Genomic DNA, 15,173 nt, shown 5'->3' on the forward strand with positions numbered 1-15,173 from the left:
GTGCTCATATCTGTATACTAGAACTTGCAAGCAACTGTGTATATATACTAAACAACTTTATTTTTTTATTTTTTAAACAACTTTATTATAAATATATGTATAATTATAATAAAAATATTTACTATATTTAATAAATATATTTATGTAAACATATTTTATATACAAATAATTCATGTTATTTGCACATACAAGTATAAGTAATACAGAAATCATCCAAATGTTCACAACAGTAAAACGGAGGAGAAATTTGGTTATATTCATGGAATGCTATATAATTACATGAATAAACTATATGCATTGATATAGAAAAATCTTACAATGTTTAGCAAAATCAGTTAAGAACATAATATTGTGATTGTAAGATGGAAAACCTACAAAGAAAAGCAAGGGAACAAGAAACAACTGTGACAAAAGGCAGGATAGTGGTTAGTGGTCACCTCTCGTGGGGAAAAAAAACACATGTGATCCTAAAGAAGTACATCGGTTTCTACAGGGAGTTTATTCCTTAAAATGAATGATGGATAAATTAAGTTTTCTTTGTAATTACTCTTAAAGCTGTATTTGTCTTATACACTTTTCTATGTCTTTGCTATATTTCAAATTAAAAAATAAACCTCCCCATGTCATTCTACTACTTAGAACCTTTCAAAAGTCCTTTATTTTGGAATAAAATCCAAATTTGTTAGCTTCGTTTAAGAGATCCTTCATGATACATCTCCTGTACCCTTCTGCAGCTTCATTCCTTCCACCTCCATTTATGCTCTAGCGCAGTAAATGACATAGTGCTCATTTAAAAAAATCATACCCTGTCAAGCGTCTGGACCCTTGAAAAATATTCCCACTGCTCCCCTTCTACTGATTATTTTTTATTATCCTTAGCATTCAGTTAACATATCACTCCCTTTGAGAAGTCTTCTTGACAAATCTCCATCCTATGTGTATTAGTTCCTTCTCTGCTGCACTTCCTTTAGCACCCTACATCTTCGCATTTAACAGCCGTGTACGTACCACATTTTTTGAGTATATCTCCCCTAATTAATGGCACATTTTATTGTAAGCATCACACTCTTTAGATTGAAAGTCCCTTTAAGACAGATACTATCTTCATCTATCCCGAGTTAAGGATAGTATCTACATCACAGATTCTCATTAAACGTTTGCTTCATGAATATGTTTAAGATGGGGCAATATATGTCCTCTACAACACTGGGAGTGGCACACAACACAAAATATTAAGTTCAGCCATATAAACTTCCCTTACTTTAGATGCACGATGGTTGATTATTGGCAACATACTATTGTCTTTTGTAACAAACATGCATTTAATACATGTTGATTAAGCACAGCATAGTGATGACTATTATATCTACTTTCTCAATATAACTGTAAGCAGACTATAATGAAAATCATGATATGAAATAAGTATAGGGTTAATTTCATCAGTCTTCTGCAGTTATAGCTTATGCATTAATTCAAAAGACAGCCTATCTACCCAGAGTTATACGAGCCACTAAGCAAACGAAAGAGAGATATTGATCACTAACTCAAAACAGCTTCTATTGGAGTGTTACAAGCACCACTGTCCTGCGCTATTTCTCAAAGAAGTTATTTGACAGATTATAACTGGTTCATCTCTGCTGGAGTCTATTGATTATTAACTTTGGTGACTAGAAAGCATCAAGCATTTGATTTTAAAAAATATTCTGCCTGTGTGTGCTGATATTTTTATAAAATAATAAGTTTTAAAAATTATTCCATCTAGCAGAGAAACTGGATCCACTTTTAATATCGTTATATTAGACAAAAGGAGGGTAGGGTAAATGTCTATGAATTGAGTTTTATAAAACTGTGATGTGATTTCTCTCCTCTTATTTCCAAGGATCTAAATGTTATGTTAATATATATATATATTATAGGCATTCTTTATATACTCCTATCTATTCACATAGGAATGTGTGTGTGTGTATGTGTGTGTGTGTGTGTGTGTGAGTATTCCTGAAAGGTACTGAGCATTATAATTTAGCTCAGAATCAATTCTTCTACCAGCAGGAATGAATTAGTAAAATACGGAATTATGTTGTAAACAATAAAAGCCACTGTTACCCAACTGTTACTCAGCCATATAAAATTGTTCATTTCAGCTATCTTATGCAGTCTGGTATCGTGCAGGGTGGTAGCATCATGGTGTTTTACGATGTACCCATGCACCTCAAGACTTTATGCTCCTCTGTATAGCACCATCAATCAAACACTCTGTCCTGTGGATTTTCACCTCTTTAGTTGAAATTATTTTGAACAGTATTTCTTCAGATCCATACACTAAATCACATGCAATATTCAAAGCGGTTATGGAGATCACATGCTTTCTGCAAAGGAACATTTTTAAAATTCGCAACTCACCACTGCTTGTATGGTTTCTCATCTATAGGAAATGATTCTAATTCAACAGCTTCTTGCATGAGTTGCCATAACGAAGATCTGAGATGGTCCTGCCGTTGGTGTTCCTCACACTAGCCTAAAATCAAAGCAAAAACACAGAATGAATTTGATTTTAGCACTTAAATGAGAATTTCATCTGCATTTAGGAAACAAAAAGGCTGGCAAATACAATTGGAAATGAATGATGGAATGCAGGATGAGGGAATAAAAGATCTGAAGGTAGTTCACTCGGTTCAAATTTATCACAAGCACAAGAACTTTGGTGTTACCAACATCAGAGTAGCTGGATATTTTAAAAGCTGAACATAAGCCCAATTAATAATTAGTGCTTTAGTTGACATATGATATGCCCTTGTGATATGGATTTGGTTTTGAGATATAAGGCACCCTATTCAGTGTCAACAGGGACAGCTCCACTGTTATATGTTTGCATAATCCGCTTTTCATGGAAGACTTCATTAGAATGATGGGTTACGTTCTTTACCAATAAAAGCAGGAGGAGAAGTTCAAAAACCTCTCAAGTATATGAAATAGAATAAAACTAAACTGAAGTTGATCCGAAGCTGATCCAAAGCTGGAAACAGACCTGTATGCCATTATCAAGTCAAAAGTTTTGATTTCAAGAGCTTTGGAAACTATGCTCACCATACCCAAAATAAACCTCCTCTCTGTCCCAACTAACAGTCCCTTTCCTGGCCAGGTACTTACAAGTGACTAGTAGGAATTCCTTCCCCACCAAACCTCCCTACTCCCCAGACATCCCAATGTGGCCTCCAGTGTCACGTGTATTTCTTTCTCCTCTGAATTCCTGTTATATTTATTGTCAAAATACTAATATGAGCCCTTGATTAGATACCATCTCTGTTTCTTAACGTCATCTCACTAAATGACTATATGCTCCCAGATGACTCCAAACTCTTCCTTCCATTGCACTTAGTGGAGAACTCTGTACATGGGAGACATTCATCCAAGGAATATTTATCGTGTCCCAACAATGTGCCAAACAGACACAGTCAGTACCTGATGGAGATTATACTTCAGTAGAGAACACAGGAAACGGAATAGGCAATTACTGCATTGTGTGATAAGTGCTATGACAGAGGAAGTACCGGCACTGAATAAACCTCACCAAATAAATGGGCCCAAGAGCTTTACTTCACCTTCAGTGTTTTCAGATCCTATTTCCAATGTATGAGAAGAGGACAATTACTTGAAAAAACTCATGTTCAGGAAGAACATGGAGCACCCAGTCAGGTTAACATCTAAAATCCAGGAGGCAGGCCAAGTTCTATGAAGAAAAGTCAGTCACTAAGATGAATTTCTAGTCTTTTAAGTCACTGTGGGTGGTAAGGGTTTTTTTCCTACTTTCTACAGCACACACACACACACACACACACAAAATGTAGCAAAAATCTTGTTTATTACTGAGCAGGCCACTCTGCAAATGCCTAATGTCCCTGTAGGGGAACTTCACTTTCCACCTGCACTCCATATGGGATTTCAGAGCAACTATGGCTTAGGGATGCTTCTCAGGAACCTTCAGTCATTTCTCTTTCCATTCAAAACTTTAATTTCCATTCCTAGGAGTATTAGCTCCAGAAGCCTGTGGCTTTCACATCTCAGGGATAAGAACAGCAAAAAGGCCATTGTGGCTTATTATGGACCCAAAACATCAATTCAACTAGATTTCTTTACCAAAAATAAGTATAGATTTGTAGTCCACTTCTCAAACCAAAACCCTTATTTTTATTTAAAGATTTTCAATATCACCTGAGTTCTCCATTTAGAGTTTCTACCAAGAATCACAAGAAATGGGGAGGGGAGTGTGTAGGACAGTAACTAAAACATACAGATTTTTCACTTTCCCCTCTTTGCCTTGATTTTCTCACAAGGACAAAATGTACTCAAACTGAAGAATCTTTAGTCAAAACCTGACAACTTGGCTATGAAAATATGTACAGATAGGCAAATTTCTGAAAACTCCAGCTCCAATTCTAAATTACATTTTCTCTTTCAAAGAGAAATATCAATATGCAGCATGATCTTTTACCTTTTCTCATCTCAGCAGGGTCTCATCTCAGATTTCTATAATGCAATAAATACGTTTAATATACTAACAAAATACATGGATCTTGTTCTCCTTTACCAATAAGCATTTCCCCAGCAGTTTACAGGCCCAACTTTAAGTCCTGGTCCTCAGAAGAAGGTGTGAGAGATGCATGTGTGGTGGGGAGGAAATACTCAGCCTGCAGCAAATACAGCCTTATAAGCCTCTCTGTCATTATTGGACACTTTGTGCTTCTGAAAGTGTTGCAATGTCCAACCAAAAGCTTAAAGGAGACTGCAAGAGGAAATAATAAACACCATGGAGAAAGAATTTTAAGTGTCAATTTGTTTACTTCTTATTCTAATTGAAGGAAGACTCTCTTGTCTTGAGACCCATCATTCTAATAAGCAACTAAGCAATCATTTGATTTGCACACACCAATTCCATGTAAAGTCTTTTAGCTTGAAATGTGACCTGAAACCAGAACCAGAGGATGAAAGGAGAGCATCTGCCCCCATGTTTAACAAACAAGAAAGCCCCCAATTTGTCTTTATTTTTATCATCAGTATTATAAGACTTTTTCACTAAGATTACATTCAAAGACATAGATTCATTTACATAAAGCCAGAATAAAACTTAAAAAAAAAAAAAAAAACCTTTAAATATGGGACGCTTTACCTTTAAACATGGGAGGCTTTTTCACATTAGGCAGATCCCTTTTGCTTATGATATTCCCATAACATATGCTAACAAGGGAAATTGTATGAATTTTCCTGTAACTTAAAAAGATACATTTATTTTATAGCATCCACAATCGAATCTCAGTTCATTCTAACCTTGAAAAACATTGACTACATCCTATGAAACCATTAAATACTAATAGGTGCAGACGTACCAGACAATGACAGCAAAACACACTCGGTCCCTCTGGGATCTGTTCACAAACATCCCCTTCCAGCATGACAAACACACTCCTCCCAACAGCGGATGCTGTTCTGGAGCAAAGCAAGCAGGCAGCAGGAGGTGGCTGATTTTCTCACTGTACATATGATTTCTTACTGCCTCATCATCAAGATTTTTTTTTCCAAACTGCAAAGATTTTGTAACACCAGGAGCCCATCAAATTAAAGCTACTTTACAACAGGAGGGAGTGATGTGCAAATGCAGAAGCATGAAGACTCTTTAATTTCTAAGGTCATACCACCTTTGTCATCTGACTTGCTAGTTCCGGGGTAGGGAAGAGAAAATCCAGTTTGCTCCGTGTAATAAAATCAGCTCTTCCAGTACTTTATGTCAATTAAGAGTGAGATGGAGGTAGGAAAGGGAATACATGCCAGAGGCAGAAAAACTGCTGTATCCAAGCTGTCTCACCCCTGAAATCCAACGGTTTCGAAGTAAAGTCAGAAGCTTGTGAGCTCATTCATGAGTATCACTATCTATATTCACAACATATATGCTCACCAAAGGTAGAAGATTTACAGAAGCCTCTCTGAGAGAAATGATCCTTCCTGCAACCATTTTTACTATGTTGATCACCATTCTGCAAGATCTTCCAGGGTCTGACAACTAGCAGACTAAGGATAGAGGGAGAAATTGGACCTTGAGCTAGCACCACCGAGTGCACTTATTTTCCTTCAATCTGAACTGTGGCCTGTCCCATGACTTAGCCTGCCTCTTTCTGGTTCGTTCATAAAAGTTATCGTCAACACACCAGCAGCATGCAGTGCTGCTGTACAGACACTGTCGGGCTCTGCAGCAAAGACAGCCCATGTAAACAACCTTGTGATCCTTCAGAGCCTACCGCCATGGGATAGGCCATTCTTTATCTATAGCTAAATTGCAGTACCTGGAAGTTATGTGCTAGGAGGTAAAGGCAGAGACAGCCTCCAGATTTAAATGGAGAGGAAAAAAAATCCATATATAATTTTTCCTGAAGTGTCTCAACCTTGATTTACTGGAAGATTTTCCAATAAATCACATTTATTTTGCTGCAGGCACAAATAACACAAATTCTGGTAAGTGTATTGCCATGCTCATTTCTGGTATTTTTTTTTTCTCAGAAGAGCTCTGACATTTCTAGGGGACACAGTATCCCAGCACAGAATATGGGAACTCTGCCATTAAAAAAAAAAAAAATGCTGCCTGCTGTGACTAGGAGATCACTTTCTTAAAGGGACCCCTTACCTATGCGACTGCAGTGGCAATGTTTCCTCTAATCTCTAACCTGACCCCGTCCTGTGTTCCTCTCCCCAGCCCAAATTTAGCCTAGATTGATGTCTCTGCAAGAGTAATGTCTTAGTTTTGCAACTAAAATATATAAATACCACTCCCTACTAAAAATAGATAAATCTGTTCCAAAATATTTGTTTAAATTGCATCTCTCAGGAAGTAAACATGAACACACACTTAAAGACACGATTTTTTAGTGTTTGATGGAATCCAGAGCATTTCTTAGATATAGGACTGAGGCCAGCAGTTCTAACAAGCACAGCTGTTCACTGTCTCTCTGTCTCTTTCTGTATCTCTCCCCCACCCCTCCTTCTTTCCTTCTCTCCCTCTCTCCCCCACTGTTTTTCTCTTCCCTTCTGTAGCTCTGCATTGGTCTAAAAACCCCTGGTCACAATAAGAAAGCTCCCTCCCACCCTCTGCCAACCCTCACTCCCAACAGGAAGGTCTCCACACGCCCAAGAGTCTGGGGAGAGATGCTCCACACAGAAGGAAAGGCTGGTGGCTTCTTGCCTCAGAGGTACTTCACTTCATTAACCTGCTTTCCACCCCATCTCTCCCACTTTTCCCATGCTCGCTCTCCCACCCCGCCAGGAGCAATCAATAGGCATCACCCCACCCTCCAAAAAACAGGTTAGAACCCAGAATGAGCAAAGAGCCACCTACCATTCCGTGCTTGAGAACTACGATCCTGATCCAGCAGTGTTTGCCCCAGAAATCCTCCCTACTTGTTTTTCATTAACCACATTCCAAATTGTAATAAGCAATAGATTCTTTGGAGGGGGAAATTGTTTAAAATTAACGATGGACAGGTGATTTCCAAGAAAGCCCGATCTTAAAGTCACTCAAGCCCCTAGGAATTGAGGGCTGAGGAGAAAAAAGGAAAATTGTAAAAATGAAAAAAGAAAAAAAGGTAAGCATATAACAAGCACCACCCACCCCCATAAAAATAAAAAATAAAAAATAAAAAAAAAGAAGGGGAGGGTTGTTTTTGTTTTTGTTTTTGTTTTTGAAAAGAAGAAGAAGAGTGGCTTGCTGAATCACCCTCTTTCACTGCCTGGAAACCATTGTGCAGCGTGATGCTGCCTGTACCATTGTGGAACCTACCAGAGGAGACGGACCGAGGGCTTGGGGACTGGGGTTGCTATGGCAACCGAAAGGAGCACACATGACGTCAAAGCCCAGAGAGGTCTAGGGAGGGGGATGAGGGGGAAAGGGAAAGAGGAAAAAGTCTATGCGCGGCTACAGCTACTGTGCTTGCCCCTGAAATAGGACCAGGCAAAACGGGAAGGAAAAGGGCTCGTTGGCAGCCGCGCTCGGGCCCTGCGACCTCTGCAGCCAAACCAGCTCCGCGCGGCCTGGCCCTGCGCACGGCTGCACGCCGGGGCTGGGGAGCAAGCCCCTGCAGACCAAAGCACCCCAGGACAGTCGATCTCTGCTTTTCAACTAGCTCAGCTTTTTGCAAACAGCACACCGTGAGACGTGTAGTCTCTCTAAATGGCAAAACAAACAAGGATGGTAATAACCTCAGCAGGGAAGAGCGCATTTATTGGAGTCCCAGCCGGACCCCAGGGGTCATCTGCACAGCACTATTCCTCTTCCCCGTTTCCTTGGTTTTCATTAAAAAATCATAAATAAATACCCACTACACCAAACTCAACAAGCTGAGTTAGACTGCAGTTAGAATGTGAGGAAGAAAAGAATACTGTTAATCCGAGTTAAAAACCAGGGGTTCTTTTTCTTTTTTAAGTGCACGTAATTTCTGGAAAACTAATGCAAACAGTATAATTAGTATTTGAGGTAAGTATCTCTATTTTATCAAAGTAATTTGCCCTGCTTCTGACTGTTACAAGTCTCCGTACAGTTTTAGCATCTACAAGTAATACTCTCTTAGAATGAGAGCAGTTAACCATTTCCACTATTTTAAAAAGTTACCATATTTTAAAATATTTTCTTTTTAAAATATTCTCTTTACATAAGGAAAATTTTCAATTCACCTTTGGCCTAACCAATTTGGAGTTCTCAAGTTATATTATCTAACCAAATTCCTTTTTTGCTTAAACAACTTTGTGGTGGTTTTCTATTGAAACTAAGTAATAATGCTCAGTTTTATACCATTGCGCATTGTTTTAAAACTGGCATATTTACATAAATAAGGAGCTTCTTCCGTGTGTTAACAGAAAAGACGTATCTTTCAGATATAAACCAAGCAGCAGTCATAGACACTAAAAACATCATAAAATTGTGTGGGACTACATCAGGTTTTGTTTTCATTGTTCATGTTGCTATTCTTATTTTATTCAAGAGGGAATCTAGAAAAAAAAGTCTTAGATGAGTTTTTCTATCTTTTTCATCCATTGGACAACACAAAGTTTTGGATGTCACTTTAATTTCAAGTTCAATAGGAGTCAGTTGATTATTAACTGTTAGTCTTGGAAATGGGTCTACCTACAAGAAAACTATATCTCAAGGAAAAATATATATTGACTAGCCAAACAATTTTATGGTACAATATAATTAGCATTCAGGCTTTCAAGTTATTGTATTCTAAGCTTTGATAACAAAAGTCAATTTTCAATAACGATATCAACAAAGAAAAAACGAACATAACTCTTAGCTCACATTCCAAACACAAAAAATTAGAGATAAATTATACACTGATATATAAAAGCTAAAATTTGTAAAGCTATTAGAATAAAATATATCTTCCAGAAGAAAATAACTTTCTGATGTTGGAGTAGGCAAAGATTTCTTAGGACACAGAAAGCACCATAATAGAAAAAAAATAGACTTGATCAAAATTAAAAGCTTCCACTTATCCAAGTCACCATTAAGAAAAAGAAAAACACAAGCCACAGCTTAGAAGAAAATAGTCTTGATAAAATCTGAAAATACTCTTGATAGTATTATATGATACTATCAAATTCAAATACAAATTCTAGATTATATAAAAATATCCTACAACCCAATGATAAAAATAAACAATAGTCTCGAGCAGGCACTTGACAAAGGATATTTATAAATGGTTAATAAGTACATTAAAAACTGTTCAGCATCATTAGTCATCAGAGAAATGCAAATTAAAACTGCAGTAAATGGTAATTTACACCCACAAAAATGGCTAAAATTTAAAAAGACTAACAACACTAACTATTGGCTAAAAAAATAGAGAAACCAGAACTCTCCTACATTAATGGTGTGAGTATAAAATGGTAAGACTACTTTGGGAAATGGTTTGGCAGGGTTTTTTTTAATGATAAACATACCTACAGTATGACTTAGCAATTCTCTTCATAGATAGTCACTCAAGAGAATAGAAACATATTTCCACTAAAAACAAAAACCAAAACCAAACTTGTACATAAAAATGTATGCCAACTTTATTTGTAATTGGTAAAAAAAGAAAAGAAAAAACTGGAAACAACTCAAAGTGTTTCAACAGGAGAATGAATAAGCAAATTATGATATATTCCTATAATAGTATACTATTCAGCAATAAAAAAGAATGACAACTATGAATAGATTAAAACCAACCATTTTTTTCAATTAGGTACTAATTCTTTTTATTTTTAAGATTTTATTTATTTATTCATGAGACACACACAGAGAGAAGCAGAGACATAGGCAGAAAGAGAAGCAGGCTCCCTACGGGGAGCCCGATGTGGGACTCATCCAAGGAAGGACCCTGGGATCACTACCTGAGCTAAAGGCAGATGCTCAACCATTGAGTCATCCAGGCGCCCCAGGTACTAATTCTTGACGGTACAATTTACAAAGAAAAATAGATTCCAACACTGCTTTTAGATTTAGAGGTTGATTTTACTATTTAGAGCTTTAATTCCCAACCTACTCATTTCAGTAATATTTAGATGATCAAATGGTCTTTTAAATCTATTCTATACACTATAAGAAAATTTCCTCAAATAAGATAATTTAATATAAGTTGGCTTTTTAAAAAATCAACGCTAAATAAATCCCCTTTCTGACTGGATAAAATAAAAACTATTTACTTAGTGTCCTCAATGATGATCCTAAGTAAACTTAGGATCCTAACGTAAACTTCCATTGCAATTCCTCAACCCAACACAATCTGTTTTAGAGCCTCCCTTCCTCCCCAAAATACAATTTTAATCAAAGAGAGAAAAACAATAGATACCTATTGACACCATTGTATTTGGCAGGCACTCTATTTATGCATAGTTGTACCCACCACATAAACTCCCATGAAAGTATCTCTTCCCTTTCATTTAGTGTTTACCAAACTATATGTTGTATTACTCTAATTTTATAACTATTCAATATCCTACCTCAAACTTGACTGTAACTTAATCTTCTTTATTATTCATTGTTTTCCCTGAAATTTCCCTTTTCCAGGAATCTGTCATATTTTCTTACACTTAGTAGGTGATCAGTAAGGTTATAACATTCTTTTACCAGCTATCAAACTTTTTATCTCAAATATTATTATGGAGTGTTAAGTTTTGAAATACCCAATACTAAAGGAGGCAATTTCTGTTATAATATTAAATATTTAAACATTAACTGTTTTAAACTCTTTTTTTTAAGATTTTGTTTATTTATTCATGAGACACAGAGAGAGAGAGAGAGAGAGAGAGGCAGAGACACAGGCAGAGGGAGAAGCAGGCTCCATGCAGAAGCCTGATGTGGGTACTCGATCCTGGGACTCCAGGACCACACCCTGGGCCGAAGGCAGGCACTAAACCACTGAGCCACCCAGGGATCCCCTGTTTTAAACTATTTTTAGTGTTTTCAAATGAAACTATTTAGTCTAGAAGTCTGACCTGAATTCTATTAGTACTATCAGTCATAAAGGCTTTTGAAAGAAGAGTTTTAGGTGAATAAATGAGTACAAGTTTTTATTTTCAAAAACACAGAGTTGTATTTAGTATTTCTTATATACAAATATCTTTATTTTATAGCATGCTTATAGTCTGAGGTAGGACTGAAGATTTGCAGGAATATTCCTTATTTTCTAAATAAGAAGATGTCCTTTCACTTAGAAATAAAAACTTTTTGATATTACCTTTTCAAAATGAATACTGAAACATGCAATAACATCAATGAATCTCAAAAACATTATGCTAAGTGAAAAAAATGAGACAAAAGAGAGCATTTACTTTATAAACCCACTTATAAAGTAAAAAATTGTTCTATGGTGATGGAAATCAGAACTGTGATTGCCTGGGGGAGCCACACAGTTGAAGATTGTGATGAGAGCAAGAGGGAAATTTCTGTAGTGAGAAGATGTGCTATATCTTGATAGAGGTGCAAGTTATTACATAGGTGTAAGTATTTGTCAGAACTCCTCAAAGTGTAATTCCTAAAATTAGTGCATTTAACTCCATGTAAATTGAGTCACAATTTAAAAATAATAGTAAATCAGTTCCCAAGAAGAAGAAAAGTGCTGAATGAGCAATAAATTAGAGTTCCTAAACCTACAAATCTGATACCATACCTTGAATCTTGATTTTGCAGATGCAAGCAAACCCAGCAAAAGGAAAGGCCAGAATCGGTGTCAATAGGATCTTAATAGATCTAGCAAACCCTCCAAAGTGAAATAGACAATTGATGGAGGTTTATCTAAAAACAAGAAATAAAAATTTGGACATTAAAAAACAATTTTTCAGAGAAGCCTGGCAAGAAGGAGATCCTTAGGTTCTGCTGTAGGAGCTATCATTCAGTGTTAGGACTCAATACTCTGGAGGAAATGAAGGTACTGATGAATTGGCTTTCCAAACAGCAAATGGGAAGGGACTCTGGAATAGGGAAACACGAAGGAATCAAGTCAGTGAAATTGGAGCAAGAATTCAACTTCTGAATCCAAGTCGAAGTGCATTCACGGGAGCTTAGCAGTAAAACTAACTACTACACTAAGATCTCTTATCAAAATTGGTCCTAGGGTTACCTACTCATCGCCATTTGCCAGAAACTTCCCAGATTAGCAAGTCCCCCATACCAGGAAATCCCTTGGTCCCAGGCAAAATTGGAAGGTTGATCATCCTAGCCTAAAGTCTAAAATGGACTTGAACCCTCAGATGAGAATTAAAGGTCCCAGCTTCAAAAGTTACAAAAGAAAGAAGTCAAGAATTAGTTATAATAGTGGGGTTGCTAAAGAGGACTGTCACCTAGCTAACACTTCCAACAATTAGATTATTATGTCATAAATTAATATGGTGGCAAGAGGTTGCAAATGGTTTGGTAAACACAAGCAAATTATGAAAGATAAATCAGTAGAACTGGGTGAGTGAATACATATGAAGGGAATGCAGAGGGTCATTGTTGATTCACTGTCATTTCAAGATATATAATAATGGCTTTTCTCAGAGAGTTTGTCATGTATTTTTCATGATGCTTCCACTTGGGGATCTCTAGTCCTTTGGAAAACTATTTCATAATTTAAAAGTTTCAGAGTTGCTGCATTCAACATCTCACTTTTGGAAAGTTATATTTCATATTACTAAATTAAAAGCACTGAGAAAACTTGAAGTTAAAAAAAACAAAATTTCTCAAAATTGAGTCAAAATTTATATCTTAAAATAATTTCTCAAATGCAGCTTATCTATAATTAATATCTTTTATTATATTGTTTGGATGGGAAACACAAGGCCAATAGCTTACCACGGCCATGATGGTGAACTCAAGATACTAATGGTTCTTCATATGATCCAGCAATTCTACTTCTAGGTATTTATCTGAAGAAAGCAAAAAAAACGAATTTGAAAAGATATCTGCACCCTCGTGTTCATTGTAACATTGCTTACAACAGCCAAGATATGGAAACCATCAGTGTCCATCAGTGGACTGCAAAATATATATATATATATATATATATATATATATATATAATTCAACCATAAAACAGAATGAAATCTTGCCATTTACAACTACCTGGATGGCCCTTCAGGGCATTATGCTTAGTGAAATAAGTCAGCAAACAAAGATAAATAACACATGATCTCACTTATATGTGGAATCTAAAAAGAAAAGAAAAAGCCAAGCTCATAGATACAGAGAACAGATTGATGGTTGCCAGAGGTGGTGTGGGGAGTGAGTAAAATGGGTGAAGGGAGTCAAAAGGGATAAACTTCCAGTAACAAAATAAACATCATGGAGATGTAATGTATAGCATGGTGACTACAGTTAATGATACTGCATTGTATATTTGAGAGTTGCAGAGAGAGTAGATCTTTAAAAGTTCTTATCACAAGAAAAAAATTCTATACAGAGGTGCCCGCAGCTCTAGATTTAAGAGAGGGACAACATTCCATGTCCAATGAGGCTGAGTGATAAATGTTGGCTGGACTTATTGTGGTGATCATTTTTTAATATATACAGATGTCAAATTATTTTATTGTATATCTGAAATAAATGTAATGCATGTATGTCAATTATGCCTCAATAAAAAATAGAATAGTAATGATTTCTAATGACAGTAAACTTTGTGATTGATGTCACAGAAGATGAAAGGACCTATCTCTGTATCACTTTTCTTTTTAATTAATAGATTTTATATTTCAGAGCAATTCAAGGTTTACAGAAAAACTGAGCAGAAAAGTACAAAGAATCCCCATATACTCTGCTGTCCCCTCAAAACAGTTTCCCCTATTATTAACATGTTTTATGAGTATAGTAAGTTTGTTACAATTGATGAACCAAATAATAATAGCATGTTATTATCCATTAAAGTCCATCGTTTATATTAGATTTTGCTCTTTGTATTGTACAGTTCTATGAGTTTTGACAAATATACAATGGCATGTTGCATTCACTTTTAATTATCTTTTCACTTATAAGTCAATTTAACATTCAGAAAACAACTATATTCACATTAAAAGAAAGTAGATAAGATTGGTCTGCTGAAAGATTTTCCTAGTGGACAGATGACAACTGCTAAAATTCAATGGCAGAAAATGTACTTTGAACCAACTTTTATTAACCTTATAAAAAGATTCTTTTTTTTTTTTTCACTAAGAACACCCTAACTAGCCAAATTATGTCCTTGTGTGGTAAAACATACTTTTTAAATGCAGAATATCTGCTTCAAAGAAAATAGTAGTTCTACACAGCTTTTCAATGTCCTGGGTAGATTTTTTTGAAAGTGTGGATTTAGTTTACAGTAATAAAGGGGGGATGTGGAGTTCTAGTTATAAATAATACCAAAGAAGCTTCAGTTTCCTCAGGTAGCAAGAGCTTAAAAAATCTAATTAGAGTATTTGACTTTTGAAAAACTATGCTAATAGAAAAAATACTTTTTTTTTAATATTCCAGTAGAAGCTGATTTGTGAGATAAAGAAACAGTTATTCTTGCTAGACATCCCCAGGTTTATCCACACTTCAATCCATGCACAAAGCAATTCCTTATCCTTGCTTTGCTGCTGTGCCTCAGAAACATGACCAAAGCGTCATGACATCATGGATTATATTTGACTTTGGTCTAGAA

General features: G+C 36.1%; 1 protein-coding gene across 7 annotated transcripts in view; it reads right to left on the bottom strand.

The window, feature by feature from the left end:
• MAPK10 (mitogen-activated protein kinase 10) overlaps window positions 1–7,834 on the bottom strand; it is a 300,398-nt gene extending 292,564 nt beyond the window's left edge. For 2 of the 7 annotated variants that reach the window (XM_077882781.1, XM_077882780.1), the window contains exons 1-2: window positions 7,379–7,830; window positions 2,401–2,515 (exon numbers count right to left, since the gene is read on the bottom strand). The gene's annotated coding sequence lies outside the window, so the exon portion shown is untranslated. Of the gene's footprint in view, window positions 1–2,400; window positions 2,516–5,381; window positions 5,622–7,378 lie in introns of those variants that run through there. The other 5 variants (XM_077882779.1, XM_077882777.1, XM_077882778.1 and 2 more) reach the window with 5 other exon arrangements.
• Window positions 7,835–15,173: the final 7,339 nt, after the last annotated feature.

The sequence above is a fragment of the Canis aureus genome, chromosome 33 (assembly GCF_053574225.1).
Source record: "Canis aureus isolate CA01 chromosome 33, VMU_Caureus_v.1.0, whole genome shotgun sequence".
In the NCBI taxonomy this organism is placed as follows: domain Eukaryota; kingdom Metazoa; phylum Chordata; class Mammalia; order Carnivora; family Canidae; genus Canis; species Canis aureus.